Source organism: Gopherus evgoodei, chromosome 1, assembly GCF_007399415.2.
Source record: "Gopherus evgoodei ecotype Sinaloan lineage chromosome 1, rGopEvg1_v1.p, whole genome shotgun sequence".
In the NCBI taxonomy this organism is placed as follows: Eukaryota; Metazoa; Chordata; order Testudines; family Testudinidae; genus Gopherus; species Gopherus evgoodei.
In genome coordinates, this window is record NC_044322.1 from 252,037,528 (window position 1) to 252,063,268 (window position 25,741).

General features: G+C 41.4%; 1 protein-coding gene across 3 annotated transcripts in view; it reads right to left on the reverse strand.

The window, feature by feature from the left end:
- Positions 1-24,924, reverse strand: part of ADIPOR2 (adiponectin receptor 2) — an 81,007-nt gene extending 56,083 nt beyond the window's left edge. The window contains exon 1 of one of the 3 annotated variants that reach the window (XM_030543008.1): positions 24,760-24,924. The gene's annotated coding sequence lies outside the window, so the exon portion shown is untranslated. Of the gene's footprint in view, positions 1-3,045; positions 3,258-24,759 lie in introns of those variants that run through there. The other 2 variants (XM_030543005.1, XM_030543015.1) reach the window with 2 other exon arrangements.
- Between the last annotated feature and the right edge of the window lie 817 nt (positions 24,925-25,741).

A 25,741-nucleotide genomic window follows, 5' to 3' on the forward strand; every position in this document is an offset into this window, starting at 1 on the left:
TCTGTCTGGTGCTGTTCTCCTCCTAATACAGCATGGCAAGAAAATCCTCTAAATATTAATGATTAACCTGTTGAACTGGACATAATTCACCTCCCAATGACTTCATAAATATCTGCTTCAATTACCTTTAGTAAATGAAATAACCAAACAATCATTCATTTTCTGATATAGCTGTAAAACTAATCTGAAAAGTTTTCAAAATAAATCTCTTTAAAAATGTGTAGTGTGTACCTTCTAAAAATGAAACTTTCTTCACAACTCGGAGATAGATGTATGTGTGTTAAGTTTATAACAACCAACAAGAATGCATTTTTATGTAGGAAGACTTGATTTAATCATGGTTTTCTGACTAGTGATTTAAATGATTATTTAAATCAAACCCACCATGAAATAAACCTCAGAAGAGGGGGGGGGCCTTCCTGAACTAAAACAGCCTGTAAATGTACTGGAGAAGAATGGCCCAAGTTGTTACCCATTACAAAGGAGAAACTCTGCCAGCGGGGTCTCTCATGAAAGGCGGATCCCAGCTTTCTGAACTGAACACGTGGGTGAGAAATGTTATTAGACAGGAAAGTAACTTGTTATTAAGTATAGGCTAAATATTGCATTTTTTCCTTTTTACCTATAGCGTTATGTTTCTACACCCTTGTATTTGCTTTTATTTGAATCTCTATTTCTAGCTTTAGCTCTGTTAAATAAACTTCAGACCGGTTTTACTACAGACCCGTCTAAATGCTTTATGCTAAGGAGAGTCTAGAACCAAGGTGAAACCAGCGAACCAGGGTGCACTGCTTCCATTCAGGCAGAGGATCGGTGTACATTATATGCATTCACAAGATAAGGGACTGGTGACTCGGTGTAGGGTATTCGCCCACGAAAGCTTATGCTCCAATATGTCTGTTAGTCTATAAGGTGCCACAGGACTGTCACTTTTTAAAGTGGGTTGTATAAACAGTTAGCCTAGAGAGGAAAAGAGAAGGGCTCATGAAACCTGGAGCAAAGCACCTGAGTTGCCAGCAGTTGGTGGCTGGGGAGTTTCCCCTGGGGGGTCTATAAAGGTCTCCCCCACCACCCAAACTACTGTAAGCAGGTGGAAGCGATTCACTCTGGACACATGAGGTAACTAAAATTGTCATAGTGCAAACATGCTCTCTCCGATTCATTAAAGGATATCAGCCATTTCCTCACTGGAAGACAGTGTCTGGATACCATCAGATTAGGCCTGAATAAAGACTGGGAGTGGTTGGGTCATTACAAAACCTAAAAAACTTAATTTCTCCAATACTGAAATTTCTCCCTACTGTTACTCACACCTTCTTGTCAATTGTCTGTAATGGGCCACTCTTACCACATCAGAAGTTATTTTTCCTCCTTTGGTATCCTGCTGTTAATTGATTTCTCGTTAGGCTGATCTCACACTTGGTAAAGCAACTCCCATCCTTTCATGTATTTCTACCTGCTCCTGTACTTTTCACTTCATGCATCTGATGAAGTGGGTTCTAGCCCACAAAAGCTTATACCCAAATAAAATTTGTTAGTCTCTAAGGTGCCACAAGGACTCCCTGTTTTCACACAGCCACATTCACTCTGGTCTACAACTTTGCCACTGGACAGAAAGATCCTAAAGGTTCTGTCACTTCAGTCAGAACCAAGGTGACAGCAATATTGTAGAAAAAGATTTGTTCTACACAGAAATTGTACACTTTACAGAGAGTGGACATGCAAACCATCTTAAAAATACCTTATACCAAGTTTGTTGAATTACCAAATGAAGGCACTCAAACCAATTTAAGAGCATCCCCACACAGGAGTTGCAACAAAGTAAATCAATTTAGAAGATTTAGTCAAATGGGTGCAGTTTCTGTATAGTTTCAGTTAGTGACTACTCTTCCACTTGCACACCAGCATTCTTCAGAGAAGACGAATATAATCCATCTCAGGAAGATTTGATTTCCCAAACTAACTTGATTTGGGAAATTGAGAGTTTAGAGGCAATGCCAGTTGACTTTTTTTAAGCCTCCTCTATGCTCTGCCCCACTCTTCAGAAGTAATACTGGTTGCAAGGACAGCAATGCATTTTACCAGCACAAATCTAATTATGAGAGCTAGGACCACTGTGGTACTGTTTACTGGTTCCCAAGCAAAACATTAAAATTAATCCTTTATAACTTGAAGCTTCCACTGTCCTGCCACAGAGGGCGCAGGACCCTAGTATGTGTGTATATATGGGGGCAGGGGAGAGGAGGCGAAGAGGTGGGAAAACAAGAACTTACTTGTTCTAGTATATAAAGGAGTTATGCTAACAAGCAGCAGGTAAAGTAACTAGTTCCAGGACTTCATGCATTTATCAGTCTACCTCCAAACCTCTGTCAGTCACAATCATGTTGTCTGCTTAAAATCTAAACAATGCACAACCTATTAGTTAATTTTTATTTTTTAAGATGTTCTGATGAGGTGTCTGAGCAATTCAAAGACAAAGAAGTCTTATAAGGGGCAAAAATCTAGAATCACCAATTAAATCATCCAAACAAGTCAACCAATCTACCTCACTTGCTGCTCAAAGTGCTCAACAAGCTCAAGAAGGAAGGAAACAGCCCCAGCCTTGCCTAAACAGATACCACAGATGAATTTTGGCTCCGCTTAGGTTCAGGAAGGCACAGTTCAGTGTTGTGAGCACTCAGTGAAGAAGGCCCATAGGACAATCAAATTCAGTAAGGGCTTTCGGAAAGGGGGTATAACTCCTTGCATCCATCCACTCAACAAAATTTCTGTTCCAGTACAGTTAGAAGTATCTAACTTTATTACTACTGTTTGTGAGATCACAGTTCTGGCAGTATGAAGTCTTATAACAGATCAAATGTAGAACTGTGTGGTACTGTCTACACTAACCATACATATTAGAACACAAACATCTCTAATCGTACCCAATAGCCATAAGATTCTGAAAAGCATTTCTAGTATTTATAGTTCAAGCTAGTGGCAATATACTGTCCAAAACTCTCGAGCAGCAAAAATAGGAGGAGTTTTGAATATTGAGATTGTTACCTCTAGAAGAGAGTTCTGGCTGCCACAGCTCCCCAGTCTTCAAAGTTGATACATCTTGATTCCCTACTCAAACTTCTAATACAATAACAGATCGGCAATGGCATCTAAATGTAGAAGGATTGCCTGTGGTGTTTTATCTCACACTATCCATCTGTGGTTTTTAAAATCGCACGATAAAAAGCTTGAGAGATCACACAGGAGAAAGACAGCTTCCTCAAGTATGTTGAGGAAAGAGAACAAACTGAAATGAAGCAATGTAAAAAAAAAAAAAACAAAAAAAAAACACACCACGTCATCTCTAATCTGTTCAAAGTGCAAGGGGTGGGAGTTTGGGTTTGTCAACTAGACAAACGCCACAGGCATGGAACACAGAATGAACAAGGAAAAGAGAACAGATTGGATAAGCTGCTGAAAAGTCATTTTCCCTACATTTTAAATACTCAGTAGCTTGGCCCCAGTATACAGAGGTTTTTTCACTGGTATAACTATTTGTCAGGGCGGGTGTTTTTCGTTGTTTTTAAATCAACATGGTTATACCAGCACAAACCCCACTATGAACAGTTCTATTAGTACAGGGGTAGTCAACAGCCAGACTGCAGGCCAAACCCAGACCACTTCCTTTGAGTGAACCACAAAGGTCAAATGGGCTGAAGCCAAGCCAGGGCTTGAACTGCACCCACTACCCAGCGCAGGCCCGCCCCCCCAGCAGGGGTCAGGAGAGTGGGCTGGGCTGCAGGGCGCAGTATGTCCCTGGGCAGCTGCTTGTGCAACCACAGCCCCACCAGCTCTGTTCTCCGGCAGCTGGCAGCACCGTAGAGATGGAGCGAGTGGGTCATGTGGGCAAACAAGTAGGCGCTGGCATCCAAGTTCAGTGAGTGAAGTAGCAAGAGCCACTCCAGGCAGTGTGGGCAGGAGGCTGGCAGGCAATAGGGGGCAGCTGTCATCACAGACCCACCAATGCCATGGTTCACACAAATTTTTCATGACTACACAACATAGGGAGAGCTCAGCTGTATGATTGATAAGCAGCTGCAGGATAGTGATAAGGTATGTAATTCTGGGAGAACGAAAGCAAAATGGAGATGTTGACCCTCACTGTCAATGACTAATGCTGCAAATTATATTTGTTTGCTAAATTTTGCACAACATGGATTAGACCAAAGGCAAAGTCTTCAATGAAGACTGGAAATACTCAAGCAGTTGTAGCTAAGGGAATTGGATATGGAGCAACAGTGTGACTCTAGCACTGATAATAGTTTTGTTTATGTATTAAAACATACTTTAATTATGAAATAATTGTGAAACCGTTGATTTGTACTTGCTCAGTTTTGTTTTTCAGATGGGGGTGGTTTGCTGGATGGTTTTGGAATGGATTTGTGTTGTAATAATAAGGAAGATTATATGTAACTGGCATTACTGGTTACCACTCTAGAGTTAAGGTTGAGTCAGAAGTTTTCAGTTTAACATGCGTTTTAAACTTATATTTTAAAAAAAGAGTCTTAATAAAATGGCGAGACACACAGTGTCAGTCAGAAAGAATACAGAAATGTTCAGCAAAGCTACAAAAATAGTCCCAAAATGGGTTGCCTCAACTATTTTCAGACATTCTTTGACAGGAAACTAAAGCACTCTTGGATATGTTCTGTGCCGATTAATAAAATAGTAGTTCTACATTAGGTCCTGTTTCTTTGTGTCATGATTTTTCACTTTTTCTGCCATAAAGAAATGTGACAAGCCAAACCTCCGAGTGCAACAGTGATGCTGGAACAGCTGCTCAAGCTAAAAACTTAATCTGGAGGTATATGTAAGTGAGAAGACTTCCCCATCAAATCTCTCTGTAGCCTAGGAGAAGTTCCCTGAACTTGGAAAGAGACTGATTTCAAACTTTACCCTTAATAACTAGATTATAATCCCATGTACCTCACCATTATTATTGACCACGGCCATGAACTCCAATCTGTTTTTAATAAGAGACCATGGGAAAAAACAAGGACACAATTATCTGTAAATTATAGCATGACACACAGGTATGTTTCAGTCACTGTCATCATCTCCTTCCCACACGTGACTTTGTAGACCTAATCAATGCAGTTTATCAAACCCATCTCAAAACATTAGGAAATAAACCTTAGTGACAGCTAGAACTGAAACAGGATGCACTCCACCAACTCAAAACCTGAGATAAAAAGGTTTCTCTGAACTCTGTGCCACTTTCACATTGCACAGAGCAGTGTTTTCCAGTCTTTTTGCTACAAGAGACCAGCCTGCTGCCTTCCTAAACTGTGTCAGGGAGATCTTAGGGACCAGCACCAATCCACAGACTGGTCATTGGGGAGGAGTGAGGGGACCAAAAAACAACACCACTAGCCTAGAGCACTCCCACACTTCATCAGGCTTTCTCCGCAACCTCCAACAGATACCAAAAAGCAATATGCACACCAACTTCAAACTTGCACTCTAGCACAAAAGTTGACTCAAACTCAATACTGTTAAGGAAAAACAACTTCCTAAATATATGCAATGTGTGACAGTCAGATTTGAGGAATATGAGGTATACATTGCTTTTTGTGATCTCTTGGAGGTCGAAGTGAACGGTTCTAGAGCAGGGGTTCTCAATCTCTCTCTCTCTCTAAGGACCCCTGCAGCATGCTATAAGAACTCCAGGGTCCAGCAGGGGGGCGCCTCAGGCCAGGGGCCTTGAGCATAGGCGTAGTTTGAGTTCTTTTTGAGGGGTACAGGAGTCAGTGGGGTCAAACCACCCCCGTATGGTAGGGTCCAGGAAGAGAGTGCCACTTCCACCCCGACTCACCTCAGCAGGCCACCTAGCCTGTCCGGGCGGGCGGGGGGGATGCAAACAAAAATTATAACTCAAAGGTGGGGGGCTTAGCTCAAAACATTTGAAAATATCTTAGGGTGCAGAGAAGGGGTAGCTAGGGGCTGTGTGCAGGCAGAGGAGTAGCTCAGGGTGCAGGGAGAGGGGTATAAGGGTTGTGTGCTCGGAGGACTACCCTGAGGTCCCTGTTTCTGGAGGGGTCTGCCAGCCACAGAGCCAGGTCTCCCCACCCAGGGGACTCCTATGAGCTGCCTCTGCAGGAGCAAAGGGGGCTGAGAGCTGAGAAGCAGCTTCAAATCGGGGGCACCAGCAGGAGAGGAGGGAACACTGCCGCTGCCTGCTCCATGGCACCAGCCAGAGCAGCAGATGCCCATCTTCCCGCCTCCGACCTGGCCAGGCGGAGAAAGGAAATGGGGTGGGGAACTGTGGAGCCATCCCCAAGAATGCCTGCTCTTGCATTGCAGTTGTGGGGGGAGAAGGGGAATGCCCTCCATATCCTCAACTCTGCTCATGGGCTCAGGGATTCAGGCCCGTGCCTTCCAGATTCAGTCCCAAGCCTCTCAGCTTCAGCCCAGGGGGGGTGCCGGGGAGGTAGCACCGCAGATTGGGGCTTCAGGCCTTTGCCGGGCACCAGAGCTTCAGCCCCATGCCTCCCAACTTCTGTGCCTCCCTCCCCATAACCCGGAGCTGGGGCTCAGGGCTTCAACCGTGGGGCCCTGCAGCCCCCTTGAAAGGGCTCATGGACACCCCCATTGAGAACTGCTGTTCTAGAGCAGGGGTCCCCAATGCAGTGCCCGCAGGCACCACGGCGCCTGCAGGGAATCTTAACGCGCCCGCGTCCTGGCCCCTGGGAGAGCACCCGCCGAAATGCAGCAGTGGCATTTTGGTGGTGACGCCTCTCACAGACACCGCTTGCCGTCAACAAGCGATGTCATCGAGAGGCGTCACTCTCGAATTTTGGCAGCGACACCTCTCACTGACGCCACTTGCCGTCGACAAACAACGTCGGCGAGAGGCATCGCCCCGAATTTCGTAATTGGCAAGCGGCGTCAGCGCCGAAATTCGGGAGCGACGCCTCTCAATGACATTGCTTGTTGACGGCAAGCGACGTCATAAAGAGGAGTTGCCGCCGAAATGCCGCCAAAATTCGGCAGCATTTCGGCAGGTGCTCCACTGCCGCAATGGTTCTTCGGCTGGCACCTGCCAGCCGAAAAGGTTGGGGACCACTGTTCTAGAGTATTATCAGCAATGCGGTGAGCAAGGTGAAACCAATAAAGAATGTAAGAGGTACTTTTCCTCTAAATTATGTCCTTGCGTTTCAGGTTTTGAATTGATGGGGGTTACCCTTATGCAACCTTAACTGCCACTAACTGAAGTTTGTATGGGTTTGTATTAGGGACTGCAGCATCATTGGAGTTGCAAAGTATACAGAGCACTTAAAAAAAAAAACCCACAAAAAACACTTACTTACTTACTTGCAGGCCAAATTGAAACCACCTTTTATGTATATCCTCACCTCAGCCCAGGAGAGGGGAGTAAAAAGATGAACTTTTGAAACAAAGCAGAAAAGGACTATATGTATAAATATCTCAGAATAGAAAAGGAAAGTTGGAACAGAGGTGACAAGAGATCACTAAAAACACAAATAATAATGTAGTAGTTTGATAGGGATGTGACTAGTACTTATCTCAAGTTCATACAATAGGTTTCTCACCCTAGCAGTCTGTTGACCACTGACGATGGAAAGTCTTGGTACTCTCAGTATTTCAAAAATCCAGCTAGACTTTTTATCACTATACTGAAAGGAGAATGAAACCTTTAAGCTAAGTTGTCTGTCCTTCATGCTATTCACCAAAAGAGCCTGAAACTTTGTCTATATTCCAAACGAAGGACTCAACTGACTGCCAAACTGATTTCATTCTTCTTGCAGGCAAAACTAGTAGAATGCACTTCCTGCGACTTTCCTTAGCAATCTGTTTATGCAGTCAGTGTAACATTTTGACACACATCCATTAAATGTCACATCCCTTAAAAAAGTATGATCTCCAATTCAAGATCAAGAAATCCACACACTCTGTAATTCTCTTTTCATTATGTTTGCTGACTCACTAATCTGAGAGTGCCAGTAACTTGCAGTCACAATAACAATACAGCCATTAGGCAACATTCTGCTGAAAGACAAATACAAATGGGTGTTAAGTCATCCCCAAGATGTCACCATTATTGCTAGACCACAGACAGTCTCAAGTTATACATCTGTAGCAGATGTTTACCTACTACGAAGAGCTACTTCTCTCCTAGAAGGAGAATATAAAGTTGGTCTGTCCTATATGATCTCATTTTGTTTCTCCTCTCCCCACGCGTTGCCAAGGGCACATACATGGAAGTTGTTCAAGTATTCCACTTATTTGAATGGATGACATTTTAGTATGTTTACCGATATGTGCTGAATGTCCTCCCAAAAGGCAACATTATATGTTCTTTATAGTACATTTACAACTTTAGGTGGGAATGTATTGATAAAACTCTTAAGTGTGGCTGTTGGGATATAGATTGCGTATTGGTAAAGGAATTAGAATTTGGAATTTTACCTTCTGTAGGTCTTCAAGAGGTTATGTGAACAGAACATTCATGAGTCTAACTGCTAGATAAATGCTAAGGCATTTACATAAAGAACTACTGAGGCAGAGAGAATTAGTCATGGAGTTTGTAATCATGTTTTGTTTGTTGCAACAACTTTATTGTGGTGTGTGACAGGTGATTGATTTGGACTGTAAGTTTGATACAACTACATTAAAGAATCAGCTGAAAGGGATTGGTATCAAATAGCATGAGAAGTTTTCATACACAGACAGTGTATTGTACAGTCACTGAATCATAGAAATGTAGAGCTGGAAGGGACCTCAAGAAATCATCAAGTCCAGCCCCCTGAGCTAAGGCAGAACTAGGCAAACCATCCTAGACCACTCTGACAGGTGTCTGTCCAACCTGTTCTTAAAAGACCTCCAATGATACTGATTCCACAACCTCCCTTGGAAGTCTATTCCAGTACTTAACCTGTTCTTTTCCTATTTTGGCTTCTACGCCTTCCCCTTATTAAATATTAAATTATGTTAAGTATCTGGTCACAAACAACTTTAATGCCTATTTTGCTTCAGTCTTGACTAAACACCTCAGCCTTCTTCATGTCATCAGTTATTAGCTCTCCTTCCCCCTTAAGTAGAAGACCCACACTTTCCTCCATCTTACGTATATAAAGAACCTCTTATTGCCTTTTATGTCCCTTGCTAGGTGTAACTCATTTTGTGCCTTACCCCTTTTTTATTTTGTCCCTACACACTTGTGCTATTCTTTTGTATAGCTCCTTAGCAATTTGTCTGTGTTTCCACTTTTTGTAGGATCCTCTTTTGATTTTCAGGTCATAAAAGAGCTCCTGATAGGAAGAAACCAATATGGCCCTTTCCTTCCCACTGAGACAGTTTGCAGGAGTGCCTTTATATGGTCTTCTTTAGAAAGTCAGTCAGCCATCTCTCCTGAACTCCTTTAACCCTTAGGAGTTCTTCCCATGGGACCCCTACCTACCTGTTTGCAGTTTGTTAAAGTCTTCTTTTTTGAAGAATCCCTGCAACAACTCCTGATCTTTCTGAACTGGAAAGCAGAATCTTGAAGTAGACTCAGGTTACCCACATGATGTATCAGTAAGGTCTGCACTATCAACCCTTAATCTTAGAGGATGTACTTTGAATTTATGCTAAAAGCATGCACCAATCTTGTGCATCATCTCTGTTCCCCTTGTATTGACTCTCATGCCATCCTTCCAAAGTAGTTACTGCACAATGAATACAGTAGAGTATTGACATACCCAATTATTCAACACCAGTTGAGGAAATGTTAACAGATAATCTATATCAGAGATGGCTAACACGATAGGTGGAGTTTGCCCCTATGACAGAGTGAAGGAAGTACCATAGCTCTGACATATCAGAACATACTATAAAGGCACAGTTTGAACATAAATTTTACATCTAGAGCATAGAGCTAACACAAACATACAACATATCTTGACTGTCTTGGCAGCAATCCACCTCCTAATGAATGCTGATCTTTGGTGTGATTATTTCTTCCCTAGTCTTTCCAAGCTTTAACACATTGCTACTACTCCTTTAGCCCTCCATTCTACATTGGCACAAGATTACCAGACATCCATGAGAATCCTACAAAATAGGAAAGGAGGTCTTGGTATGTATGCACTCAGTGACCGCAGAGAACAAGGTTACTAATAAAATGAAATAACTGGCCCTTTATGGCAGATGCAAAGTATCAACAACAGATTCTGGACCATCATGCTGGACCTTTGAAGACGAGTGAAAGAAAGAAAGTATCAGATTGTCAAGAGTACTTAGCACTCCCTCTCCCCACCACACAGCCTCCCCAACAGCCCAGAAATTGCCCCAATAAGAGATGTATTACAAATTAAATAGCATTAGTACACCAGCAGCAACCCTGGTGGTAGCAGAATAGTTAGAGAGAATGACAGAGACTCTTGGAATGCATTACAGTCATGTTATTTCTTTAACTCATACAATCAGTGCTGTGGCCAGGCCTCAAAAAGTCCTTAGAGGAAGTGGAAAACACAAAGTGAAACTACAGAAACAGAGTCAGCAGCAACAAGGGCAAACATGAAAAACAGTACTGGATCTATTACAGTCTGCCAATTTGGATAAGGCTGTGTTACTTATTTAAGCCATGAATCTTACCCTGGCATCAGTTATAAAGCTGGTCAGTCTCTTAACTAAACCCTCTTGCTGTCTCTAGTTTGCCTGTTCTCTTCAGGATATTGCACCTTTTTTCAGACCACAGGTCTTGTTCCCCATTAAGGGAGACAGGGCTAGAAAGCCAGTGGCTAGCACCTAGCCAACTGGTTGCTTAAGAAGATTTCCAAACAAGCTCTTCCTTTTATTTCTACAATAATATCTCATCTATAAAACAAGCGGTTTGCCTGAAAACTGAATCATGCAGAGAACCACAAGAAAGCAGATCAGATGGTTTATATGCCTGTTTTACATTTTTGTTCTATAATTCTTTTTGGATATGCACTAAACAGAGTATGTGAGCCCAAATCAATAAGCATACAAGATATGATGTTCCCCTTTAAAAGCTCTTTGTCTCATCCCCCTGACAGGAGGCAACATTCCACCACCCTTACTTAATGCAATGACATGACAATACAGAAAACATGGAGCTTAATAATATTATGGACATCAACATATAAGCTAAAATATTGGCATAATTTAGGCCTAAACCTTTAAATCATGCTAAACAGCAGATGCTGTTTCTGTGTTTCAAAAGAGGAAATGGATGTTGAATAACTACAACGGATAATTAGCTACGCTTAGCCACAAATTCTTGTTAAGTTGTGAAGTCATTTCCTCTTACCTTTTTCTCCTATTTTATATGCTTTATGCCTATGAATCTGTAATAGAGCTAATCAGATCAAGATATGCTACTTGACACAAAATCAAGGTATAATGTTACTAGATAAGTCAATCCAAAAAAACTCCACTTTAATTTTCTAAATAAAGGCATTCTGTAAAAGACCCCTTTACAGTTTGAGGAAGTTTCATTGCATAGGCAACCTGACCACAGTCAAAATACAGTTGAACCCCAATTTTATGAACACTGATCTTATGAATAGCCGGTTATGAGATCCATTTTTCTGCCACTGAAGTCATCTTTCTGCAGCTCAATGTGACTTCAATCCTTTAACCAGTGTTCAAGCAGCTGTACAGATTTTCTCTCAAACAGGAAAAAAACCCAGACACACTATACATTTGTTCACTGATAGCATATATAACAATAAGTTGACTTATGCACAATACCTAATATAAAATAGGAGTATCACTGTATTGCTAATAGTTCAGAGCCTGGTGTCTAATTTAAAGAAAAATGTGATCAAATATGGTACTAATGAATGTATATCTTTAAATGAATGTATATCTAATAAGATATTTGTTTTGTATTAAAGAATCTGATAAGTTCAAAAGGTATGTTGAGGAGTTAATGTGAAGCATAAATCTTTAAAGTGAACCACTCAAAATGCTGTAAGGCCTAATTAACTGTATGATAGACAGTTGCTCAGTTTCACATATGAAACATTCCTAAACTTTCCACAAAATGTAGGAAACAAAGTATGGTACGGAGGAATGGACAGCTGTTCTGTATTTAATTAATTCTTATATCTACTGGACATGGATCAAACAAATGAATGAAATTTTATATTGCTGCAGGTTGGACTATGAAACAAAGAACCATCCAGAAATGACTATGTAACAACTATGTTCTAGCTTCAAAATTGACATTTCTGCAGATAGCTAACCGTGCTGATGGAAAGAAGATGAACTCATGCAAAGTTTGTAGCCAAAGAACCACTTCACAAAGGGGTCCAACAAAAGTAACTTGCAGAAGTAGGCTTCTGATTAGAGCTAAGACTACAGTTGTTGAACATGGCTCAACATGTCTTCCATAAAATGCTATCGCACAGGATGTTCTGGACAAAGATACTGGAATATTCCAGACGAATATGTCAGAAACCATAAAGGACAGGCCTTATTTTCTCATTAAATGATAAGGGACAATTTGTATGTGGATTGGACATTCCAAGTCTTCCAAAAACATCCCTTTCTGACTGGCCATGTCACCATTGTTAAGAGGAAGAACCAGGCAACGCTAACAAAAAACAAAACAAAAATAAGGTACAAAATGTCCTGTGTTGATCAACATGTTGCTCCCTGAAATCGGAACATCTGGATAAGAGAGACTGAGTGACTGCTGCTGCCTAGCCAGCTAGAAAACCCCCGGGTTGGAGACAACTAACACCTTGTTGCTGACAAGCACCTTATTAATTGTGTCTTTTAGAAGAGAACACTACAAAATCTGGAAAGAGAATAAGAACATAGCTGTCATTAATTCTCTGAGTTACCTAAACGAACTCCCCCAAGAAACCAGACACTATGAAGCTCAAGAACTCACTTTCGTGCCAGTTCCAACTGATAACTTTTTTATAAGTATTTTGCTACTTATTTACCCAAGTGATGACCATTATTTTGTTAGCAGCATTTAGCTTAACATATGTACCTGAACTAAAAGCCTCTGAAAGACTACAATGTATGATGTGTACCTGCGTTTTACTAACTTGTTTAATCTTAGTTGTCTAGGAGTTACACAAAATCAGTAAGTAATTGAGAACACAGAATCTGCAAAAACTACTTACATTAAGTATAGTACTACTTGTCAGGAGAAAATATGCTTCCCTACAGCAAAAGTTAGTTCCAAGAAACTGAGTGCTTCAAAGAGTTCAGTCTAAAATAAATCACACTGTGGTCAAGAGAACTGATGGCTTTTTAGACAGATGGGAAGAAGCTTTAAATCGGCTCGTAAGATAAAGATTTTAGCACTGTTTCACTGAAGTGGAATAAGAGTTTACTGAACTGATGGAACTGCATAGAAATCAAAATTGTCATATTAAATTCTGGAATTAATGTATGACGTGTGTGTACAAGTGGCAAACCTTGGCTATGAGAAACACCTGGACAGGTCAATTTTGACATTTTGATATTAAAGTAACTTGTCTATATTTCTAAATGCTACTTCGGAATTGTTTCAATTGATATGAGTAGTCTCATAATTCCAATGGCAAACAAGCTTGATTAAAGTAAATAAGGATTCATATTTATGGATCCATAGTTCCATATTAATACCAAAATCACCTGGTTCAGACTAGTCAACACAGAACTAGGATAGAAGTTGTCTTTATACCAAGATTATGATAAGACCTTGAATTAAATTGAACTGATTTATTATTTCTTGAAAACTGCAATAACCAATGTTGAGTTCAATTTGATAATTTCTAACCATTTTTATTTTGCTCTCTGGATTTCCCATTGTTTTCAAAACTATTTTGGCTAATAACCCTCAAAATTCATAATAATTCTCCAATCTATACTTCAGCCAAGGAACACAGATCCAAAGAACAGCAAGAAACCCAGCAGAGGTAACAGGTTAAAGTTCCAGGACACTTGAATGTGTTCTACAATTCAGGTCCAAGAACTCCACCAAACCAAGAGAGTAAGGTGGTATTTAAAGCACTAGAAGCTTGGTATGATCCAATACATTCATGGATTATATATGATATGCAGTTTGCACCTGAAGCAACCTACTATGAAGTGCACTGCAGTAGTAGACCTACATGTCAAAAGCATGCTTCAGTTACCAGTTCAAACAAGTTAAACAATTTATTAAGAGAGTGACAAAAAAAGAAGTTAATCTCAATTTTTTTAGTCACCAGGCTTCTTGCTCCAGCTACTAGATAACTTTCCTTTTCAGACTGTAACCTGCCAATATTCTTGAGATAAAAGCCAGTCTTGGCCATGCTCACATTTCCCATTGCACTGGCTTTCTGAAGAAACTCCACTTTCAGATTGAGAGGCCTAGATCTAGGCATTTTTACTAATATCAGAGTTTGACAGGCGCTAAAAAAAGGAATCTACTGATTAGATTCAAATGCATTATGTATATTAATTCTATAGAATCCAAGAGCTACCTAAAGAGTGTACATGCTTCTTTTCCTGCTCCCTAGATTTAAAGCCTCTACTACATTCATTGAATGTTCCACAGAAGGCAGCATGAATTCTAACAAAAGGCTTTGAATCAGCTGTATGGATCTTCATTACTGGAAGCTGTGCCCTAAGTCCCACTGCAACATTCCAAAGAATTCATGTAAATGAATCAAAAACAGCACAAAACACGTACTCCTTCAGCAAAATCAGCAGGATTATGTCAAAATTCAGCAAGCCAGGGTGGCTCCCATAATGCCCTCATATGGTATCACTTATCTGATAGCCAATTATATGAATGTGCACAATTGATTAAACAGTTAAAACATCAGGTCTCATTTTAGAGCATGCACTTCACATATGTAACAGTATTTTAAGAGTGCCATGCTGCTCTAGCAATAAGCAGATATCAATACATATAATTCAATCAGAGTAAGTGTTACCCTATTGCTGAATTATACCAGGACAAACAAAAACCATTCCACTCAGAGCAAGTAAGAAGCTATCATTCCCACCCTGTTCCAGGGGTCCTTTGGCTTATGTTTCACTACATCTGGGTACCTGGCTCCAGATTCCCATCCTAGAGGCAGCACAAATGGCCTCATCTTTAAGTAAGGGGGAGCAGAACCCACAGTCCTCTGAAGGATAGGGAAAAATGACACCACAAGCAGAGAATCAGTGAAGTGTTTCCTATCTGAGAAAAGCTTGGTAACTGAGCTTTGAAGAACAGCTGGCAAGTTTGATATAGCTGATAATCTAGAGAAGTGCACAGCTTAGTTTGAAGTAGACACCAAGGGGAAAAATTAAATTTGGTGACAAAAGAAATTGCAAAAAATTGGTTTTACGGACGGGGAAAAATAGATTTGGTATAAGTGAAAAAGAAATGCATCCAGGTCTGCATGAACACATGAACATCTATAAAAAGCAGGGATTTTAATTATTTGCAGTTAACTCAAACGATCAACACAAAACAAAATTAACCAGATTTAAAAATAGTCATGATTAATTGCAGTGTTAAATAGAATACCAATTTAAATTATAAATATGTTTGAAAACATAGAAAATCAAAAAATATTTCAGTTACACAGACTATAAAGTGTATAGTGCTCACTTTATTTTTATTACAAATATCTGCACTGTAAAAAAGAAAATAGTATTTTTTGATTTACCTCATCCAAGTACAATAGTGCAATGTCTATCATGAAAGCGCAACTTACATATATAGATTTGTTTGTTACATAACTGTACTAAAAAACAAATCAAAGTCCATTCAGTCCTACTTCTTGTTCAGCCAATTGCTAAGACAAACAAGGTTTATATTTATGGGAGATAATGCTGCCTACTTCTTATTTACCATGTCACCAGAAAGTGAGAACCAGCATTTGCATGGGACTTTTGTACCTGGCATTGTAACGTATTTACATTCCAGATATGCCAAACATCTATATGCCCTTTCATGCTTTGGCCATCATTCCAGAGGACATGCTTCCATGCTGATGATGCTCATTAAAAAATAATGTATTTAATTAAATTTGTGACTGAACTCCTTGGGGGAGAACTGTATGTCTCCTGTTCTGTTTTACCCACATTCTGCCATATATTTCATGTTATAGTAGTCTCAGACGATGACTGAGCACATGCTGTTCATTTTAAGAACACTTTCACTGCAGCTTTGACAAAAGGTAAAGAAGATACCAATGTGAGATTTCTAAAGATAGCTACAACACTCAACCCAAGGTTTAAGAATCTGAAGTGCCAACCAAAATTTGAGGGGATGAGGAGTGGAGCATGCTTTCAGAAGTCTTAAAAAGACCAACACTCAGACGCGGAAACTAAGAACTCAAACCACTAGAAAAACTGGTGGCATTTGACTCAAGGAATGAAAACAAACATGCATTGGTTTGCACTGCTTTGGACTGTTATTGAGCAGAACCTGTTATCAGCATGGAAGCATGTCCTCTGGAATGGTGATTGAAGCATGAAAGGACATATGAATCTTTAGCACATCTCGCATGTAAACACCTAGCGACACCAGCTACAACAGTGCCATGTGAATGCCTATTCTCACTTTCAGGTGACATTGTGAACAAATGGGCAACATTATCTCCTGCAAATGTAAACAAATTTGTTTGTTCAGCAATTGGCTGAACAAGAAATAGGATTGAGTGGACTTATAGGCTCTAAAGTTTTACACTGATTTGTTTTTGAGTGGTTATGTAACCAAAAAAAAAAAATCAACATTTGTAAGTTGCACTTTCATGATAGAGACTGCACTACAGTACTTGGATGAGGTGAATTGAAAAAATACTATTTCTTTCATTTTCTTTTACCGTTCAAATAAGTGTGCACTGTACACTTTGTATTCTGTGTTGTAATTGAAATCAATATATTTGAAAATGTAGAAAACATCCACAAATATTTTAAAAATAGAATACCATTTATTTATTGCGTGCTTAATTTTTTTAATTGCACGTCAGCCCTACTTTGTGTGTTATCTTCACTCCCTCAGATCTCACCTCAGATCTCAGCTCACATAGAAGAGCAGGAAGAGGAGCTCAGACACCCCAAAAGGAGCGTTTCCCCAGATCCCTGAACACATGATGGGCAAAGAGAGCGGCTCAGACCCCCCTGCAGAGACCCAGGACTCCCCCAGACCCCAGCACATATAGAGAAGGGGAGAATTCAGGTCTGACAGGCCCCATCACATCTAAAATCCCCAACTCACCCTGATACTCACTGTTCTCCAACCCCTTCCGTCTTCTCCCCTCTCATTCCCCTTAATCCTTGCCCCCTCCCCTAAGCCTTCGGATCCCCCTTCTCTCTCCTACCACTCATTCCCATAATACACCTATTCCTTGCTGCAGACCCAAGCCCCTACTGCCTTTCTTGTACACCTAATCTTCCCTCCTCTCCCAGTAAGCATTTTCATGTGTAATTTATTTTATTTTTAAAGACAGTTCCAGCATCTTCTGATTATTTCGCTGTACTCATTTCTCCAAAATAAAGAAAAATTAAAAAAAAATAAAAAACCAGCAATGGCACAGGCTGATTTTTCCCAAATGTTTTCAATTCATTCTCAGTTTTCTGTCCAGGGTGGATTTCAAAATTCAAGTCGCAGGCTCAGAGAGGTGTCCCATTCATTTCAATGGGATGTTCTCATCTGATAGAGAATACCCCAATGGTGATTAAAATAGCCTGAAACTATAGCTACAAAACAAGGGAACTGCTTCACTCATGTCACTAGATGTTCCCTTTCCCCCCCAAACCCCAGGCTGGAATTTTTGATCTGTCAAACATACCTGTTCTCAGCTCCTGACCCCAGTCTCAGCTGTGTTTATGGTGCATGCCTTTTTTAAAGCTCCCCAGAGAGGGGCAGGGTTTACCCAGATCCTGGCTCACATGGGCTGGGAGTTGGGGAGAAGGGCTCAGACACCAACAGAAAGGCAATCCCCTCCCAGACCTTGGCTCACAAGGGAAGCAGTGAAGAGAGTCACATCCCCAAAGATAGGCAAGATCCCCATGATCGTGGCACCCACACAGGGGAGGGACCAGGGCTCAGGAACCACTGGTGGGACAGATCCCAGCTCACATAGGGGGTAGGTAGAGGGATTCAGACCCTCCAGATAGGCAAGCCCCCCTAAGACCTGGCTCACTTGGAGGAGAAGGGGGGTTACATCCCTACAGATGAGACGGAGCCACTAGATTAAGGCACACAAACAGTAGAGGAATGTGGGACCTGACAGGCACTCCCAGCCCCCCTATAACTCACTTATGTCCCCTTCCCAGTGTCCCATCTCCTTACTCCCCAACCCCTCTCTCCCTATTCCCACCTACTCTTCCACCCTTAATCATCTTTTCCTCTCAGTATTTCCTTGTGTAATTTATTTTATTTTCAAAAAATAGTTTCAGTGTCCGCTGAATGTTCAGTTGTGCTCAGATTACATCTGACCAAAATAAAAATCTCCCTTTGATAGAGGCAGATTGGGGCAACATGCCTCTCTATTTCAGATTTCTGCCCTGGGAATTTCTGCCTCAGTAGATGATGTTCGGATCCAATGACCACAACATGTCTTTGAAGCCACTCAAGTCCTGTGATGTAGAAGTAGTTATCCAGAGAGTTAGCCTCTTCGCACATGCTCAGTAGGCATAGAAATAACCATGAGGCTTATGCCAAAAGAACAGGAGTACTTGTGGTACCTTGGAGACTAACAAATTTCTTTGAGCACAAGCATCCGATGAAGTGGGTTTTAGCCCACGAAAGCTTATGCTCAAATAAGTGCTCGTCTCTAATGTGCCACAAGTACTCCTGTTCTTTTTGCAGATACAGACTAACACGGCTGCTAATCTGAAACATGAAGCTTATGATTAGCTTAATTGGAAAAGCAAAATCTTCTGAATTAAGATTTAAAATTTGATTTCCCTCAAAGGGTGCATGTAATTTGGTGGTAACCATAAAGCATGAGACACCCTGGTGTGATTAGCTGAGCCCTGGTTTGATTTCAATCTGTGAGCATAAATAGGCTCCCAGAATCTCTCAATTTAAAGAAAAGCCATATTTCCCTCCCTCCCCCCCCCCACACGGGCTGTATCCTCTTGGTCAAATGGCCCCAAATTTAGATCACTAACAGAACCCCATATCCCTAATTGAGACACACTACATTTCAAAGCAATTCAAGTAAACATGCAGATTTTACAGCACTTAGAGACAAGCTTTAAACAGAAAGCTTTCACTCTGCTATAATTGCTTGTATTACAACAACAGTCGAGTGCCAGGTACTTTTGGCCAGTACTCCAGCCACTCCAAAGCTCTCTTTTTCCTTCTGTTAGCAGTGCCTAGTTTTATCTTCGTTCTCAGAGGGCTTTGTTAGCCCTGCTAATAGCAAGTGTCACATTCCCAGAGGACTCCATTAAATTTCATGGGCAAAGCGGAGTACTCTAATGATACTGAAATCTATCCTAATGCAAGTTTTCCCTACGTGAACATAACTTCATGCCAAGAACCCTGCACTGACCTACAGGTGTAAGGACGTGTTTCTGCAAATGATCCTGCACTAACTCACGTGACCCCCATAAGCAGCTAGTCAGCATCCAAGATTCCCCATCATTCAGGTGCTTTTATTTTACTGAATGTTGTCTCAAACAGCTCTCAGAAAACTGGGGAGATCCTGATGGACTGGAAAGAAAGAGGCTATTATTCCTCCATGAGGAATGTTTCACTACAGCAGCACACACAGACCCATAATTCTAGAAAAGAGAAAAGGAACTCTTATAATGAATACATGCCACCATGCATACAACATCTTGTATATAATCTGCTCATCTTTATTCCATGGCCATCTCACCTCTATGCCAGATGGTGTCTACTCGAGCAATACTAAGCAAGTCAACAAGTCTAGGGCCCAACATTTAGACTGCGAAAAATTGTTTTGTTTTTAGCCACTCCCTTCTTCCCCCACACCAGGATGTGACTCAAACACACAGTGATTTAGATATTTCCATGCAGTGTTGGAAATTCAAACAAAATAGCACCACGTGTGCCAAGAAGGTGTAAAACTGACTACTAAATTAAATCATTAAAACTGAAATCTAAAAACCTGAGTTAACATGTGCAAGGAAAAAGGTTCTTTTTTTTTTTTTAAAGTATCAACGTTGAAAGAGCTTATGTAAATTCCTAGGCTCTCTAACTCTGCCAGCGCTTCCCTGTTTAAATTCAGTTATTCATCACTTCTCAAACCAAAGCCATGTCTACATTACAGTGCTACAGCAGCACAGGTACAGGCTGCAACTACACCGCTGTAATGCCACAGAACAGATGCTTTCAACAGCAATAGAAGAGTTTTTCCATCACTGTAGGTAATCCACCTCTAAAAGCCTTCTAAGAATTATTCCATTGACCAAGCCACATATACACAGTGGATTACGTCGCCATAGCTGTGGTGCTCAGGGATGCAACTTTTTCCACACCCTGGAATGCTGTAGGTTACATTAAGCATAGACCAGGTCCAAGTGAAAAGCAGCCTTAGCAGATGAAACTACTTTCCAGGCGGGAGCCAACAATACCTCTCACACTGACCAGAACCTTGCAATGCAATACATAGCTTTCTGGATACACAAAGGTTTTTGCCATTTCATGTGCCCTCAAAGTAAACCTGGAGGTTTTCCTGTTAGCCTGAACTGGGTTAAGTTAGGCCTTTTATTTCTACGTCAGACGATTCAGACAACTTGTCCAATAAGCACACATCTTGTAACATTTATGCTCCAGCTAGTTTTTATGATTGATCTTCTGACATTAGAATCACAAGTCTCAGATCGACCACAGTTACTGCCAAGTGGTGGGTAGAAATAACCATTCCACACATCTTATTGCAGGGCTTTGAAGAGGCTCTCTTCTTTCTTTTAATAAACTATGCTCTGAAAATAGGATGCTGTATAATGAACCCATGTGATCTGATAACTAACATTGGTTTCTATTATTCAAAAGTGAAGGGGGGGGGGGATGATCTAGAAACTAGCCATGTCAAAGACTAAGAATGGGTGGCCAAAAACAACTAATTTTGCCACCACACCCTTACTTTTTGCAAACTGATTTCTTTCATAAGCCTTATTTATCAAAACCAATTAATTACTTTAAAAAACAGAGCCACTAACCCACCATACGGGCACAACCCTACAAAATCAGTGCACCTACTGAAACCAAGGGGAATACATTTTATACTTCCAAAGCTCTATCAAAGAATGAAAAGATTTAAAGTGATACAGGTCTTTCCCCTCCAAACACTTTCCCCAAAGGGCTTTTCATAACTGCTTCATACTCCTGTGTAGCAGGTTCTTTTTGCAGCTACCCACCAAAGGACTAAAGTCCAGACTCTCAAACCATAAATATATTAACCTTTGAAAAATGACTTCTTTCCATTTGAAAATGGAAATTTTACTTAGACACTTATTTCATGGAGTACATTACTTAATGCAAACCCTGAAGACATCCCTTACAAAATTTCTTTGTCAAGATTTTTCTGGTGTGTAGACAAACAGGGTCTCCGGAGAGGGAAAAACAAGTCTATTCCTTTAATATATTTCACAGCATGATTACACAACTACATAGCTTTCTGAAAAGCCATTTCAAGGCTATTAGTGTTCTAATACTTACTACACATTAAGACAAGAATGTTGCAGTTTCTGAAACAGCAGCACAAGTGCTGGTCTGATGAGACCACCAGAGAGGCCACACTTTTTATTTTGTAATCTGCTGGAATGAAGCAAGGTCACTCAAAATTCACCACCTCAAATATTCAACTGAAAGTTCTCTATGGTCAGTTTTCACTACGTCAGGGGTATGCAACCTGCGGCACGCGAGCTGATTTTCAGTGGCACTCACACTGCCCGGGTCCTGGCCACCGGTTCGGGGGGATCTGCATTTTAATTTAATTTTAAATGAAGTTTCTTAAACATTTTAAAAACCTTATTTAATTTACATATAACAATAGTTTAGTTATATATTATAGACTTGTAGAAAGATCTTCTAAAAACGTTAAAATGTATTACTGGCACGTGAAACCTTAAATTAGAGTGAATAAATGAAGACTCAGCACATCACTTCTGAAAGGTTGCCGACCCCTACACTAGCTGTTAAAGACACTAGCATTATGAGCCCAACCATAAGTGCAGTTACTGATAACCACCCCTTCATTAACTGACCAATGGCAACTCAAACACCTTGTACAAACAGGCTGTTAAGGATCCCTTGTGATGTCTTGTCCTTTACATCCAGAGTAAAGGGGTCACAGAGTTTGCAAGAATCTCACCCAGAATTATTAACATGCTAGTGGGCATCAACATCTGCCCACACTAGTACCACCACTATTACTAATCGTCATGAAACAGTACTGGTAGAAAAGTGGTCAAGTTGTTTAGACAGGCCTTAAGACCTGACGAGGTTAACTAAACTGTTTCAGCAGTGATGAGAGTTAATGTTCCAAGGGTGACCATGTAGTGACCCAGGGAACCATAAACATTACTGGTGTACTAAGGAAGTAGGTTATTTTACAATGAGAAGTTTCCCATTAGGTAAGCACTTTCATAAATCGATGAGAAAACACTTGATTAACAAATCAGATCATTAAGAGAAACAAACATTCACCACAAGAGTTGCTGCTATATCAGTCTGCCGTAAAACAATCCCTTCCCCTCCTCACCTCACATTTTAACTGCACTTAGGAAAGATCAGTTTGATGGCCTGGACGGAGTTGGGATTGATAGTGGGACTGAGCCTTTCACCTCTACATCACTGGTTCAGATTCAGCCCAGCTCAAAAGCTACCCTTCAGAGGCCAAATCAATACTATGACATTTTACCATGCTTGAACCCTTGTCTACAATCTGATTTACTAACTTGGTTTAACAGGTTAGATTAGAATAAATAATATTCAACATTTCATTAACAAACAATCACTGACATAATACTAAATAGGACCATCTTGTTCCACACTGACTACTAAGCTGATCTTTAGGCTGAATGCAGTTAACAGAACCTTTGGCAAGTGTACAAATAAGGTAAAGTGTCAGATGCAGACAAGGCCTAAATGAAATGACTTATTAATAAAATCCCTACCAAACGTGTCCACACAACAAAATCACCACCACAACTGGCACTAACTGGAATCCCTGCTGGTCAAGTAGCATATGAGACAGGGTGATGATGTTTCCTTGTCCCCTAAAGGAAGTCCTTTCAGACACAGTTGAAGCATGCAGAAGGGTGGTGTGGAGAAACTTACTCTTTCTGCCTGAGCTCTACCTGAAATCCCAGGGGATAATTCCCAGTTGTCAATTCAGCAGTTATCAACATGATAGTTAGTAATTTTTCTGTTCTGAAGTATTTTATAGACTGCTTTTGGTAAGGTAGGAAAGTTACACAGCACATAATTAAGAATTTCAAAGGCTGATTTCTGGGGAGACCATAATTATTTTCCTCAGAAGTTAAAGTGCTCTGACACTAAAGCCCCTGTACTTCCATACCCTATTGCAGTCAAACATGCCAAGTAAAGACTTCACCTCCAAGTCTTAAAAAGAGGATTATATCATAGGGACAAGTTTAACAAATTAGATAATTTAAGAGAAAATTAGGTACTCACCTATAAATCTCCTCAATTACACTAACAGGTGCCATTTTAAATAAGGAATAAATATACAGAACAATTTCTGCAGTGACAAATGTGCATGGCAGTTTACAGATGCAAGACAGCAAAGTACACATATCAAAGAGATTATAATCTAACAATGAGTAAGAGCTGAATATTTGTTGATATATAGCCAATATGGAGACATGTCCAAGAAGTCATGGAATCAAATCCACCTTTTTGTCTTATAAAATTTGGGAATGTTCATGACATATCCTGAAACACTTATAGTATCCTCTACAAAGAACAGTGACCCTCTCACCTCTTACATTTTTATTGTACTGTTGTACATAATGGGTGAGCACTTGGTTCATTACATATCCCGTAAGTGTGTAGTGATACCACTTTTGTATCTCTGTACAGTGCCATGACAAACAAAAATTTTTTTGAAAAAGGTAACTCATTTAAGTCTTAGTCAGGACTGTTTGGGTGTTGCTTATTTGGCTGTACTGAGCTTCAACCAGAATGACTGTTTTTCCTCACATACAGAAAGTTTTCAGTGTTTCCCTCAATCTGCTGAACTACCTAACATTAATGCTGGAGTGTACACAGGTTCCCAAGGGCAGGCAAACTAAAAACCTGCTAATTCTTATGTTACATATAGTTTTATTCCACCCATAAGGATCAGGAAGGCAGAATCCCGCTGCCAGACGGACAACAAAGTTCACAGCTTATAGGAGGCTACGAGACAAGCTCCTGACCCACTTACAATACTTCACCCGTATAAAGCACCCTTCAGCGAAAGCGCTCAAAGCGCTTCATGAGTGTAAGCAAACACTATTACTCCAACTTGATCTCTCGCCTGCCCTGGTGCTGGCATCAGTTCAGACATTTGTTGAGGGGTGGGGGGAGAGAGACTGGAGTCTCCCCAGCCCTCGCACCAGAGTCCGCATCCTCTGCCCTGCCTCGCCGGAGGGGGATGAAGGATGCCCCAGAGCCCTTCCACTCGCCAGGGGCCGAGGCCAGGGACCCAGTACCAGAGCTCACGCCCAGCCAGCCCCCCTGGAACGACACGGGGAAGGGCTCAACCCCCAGAGCCACCGCGCAGGACCCGGCGACCCTGGCGTAACGTCCCGCTTCGCGCCGCAGCCCCTCACCTACCGCTTCCCCCTTCCGGCCACCGCCTCCGTCCGCGCACTCGAGAGGCCCCACGATGACACCGCCTCCTCCGCCACCGGGAACACCGCTGCGGCTGCGGCAACGACCACCGCCTCCAGCCGCCCCCTCCACTGCCTTATCGCCTAGCTACCAGGACTTGCCCCCGCGCGTCATCATCACACGGGCCGCCACAGCCAATGCCTACTCGGCCTCAAGGCGCACGCGCAGGTCTCTACGGACACGCGCTCACTGGATGCCAAAGTGTATCTTGGGTGATGTAGTCGGAAACTAGTCCGCGCCGGGCTGGGGGAGTATGAGTGCGCATGTGCACGCAGCGCGCTGTGAGCCTCGGCGCTCGTGGGCTTTTACCCTGACCTTTAGTTCAGTTACGTAATTTGCGTAGTGGTTCGCAATCGCTTCCTCGGGCTTGTTGTAGCTGCGTGTTGAGCGGCTGCTCGCGACTATCGCGCGGGCTTTTAGTGTCGTCTGAGCGAGGCTCGCGCTGGGAGAGCTTTGAACTCCGAGTACATTGCATTTTGAAATCACAAACACACGTTGCCTTCCTCTGCTGGGGGATCCCACTCGTCCCTGTGAGGGCCCTGAGGGGCAGTGGTTTCCCCAGGAATTGAAATGGGGGGGGGGGGGGTGTCAGGACCGATGAGATATATAAAAGAGATATGAATAAAGTAAATGTTTTGTTAGGATAATGCAAATTTAACATAAGGATAATGCAAGTTACACCAAAACATATAACAGGTCTAGATTTCTAAAAACATACAATTTTTTTAAACATGTATTTAATTTAAATTGACTTTTGAAAAGTAAGCCATCATGGGATAAGAGGAAAGGCCTCTCATGGGTTAGTAACTGGTTAAAAGATGGGAAACAAAGGGTAGGAATAAATTATCAGTTTTCAGAATGGAGAGAGATAAATAGTGGTATCCCTGGAGTGTCGGTACTGGGACCATTACTGTTCAACAT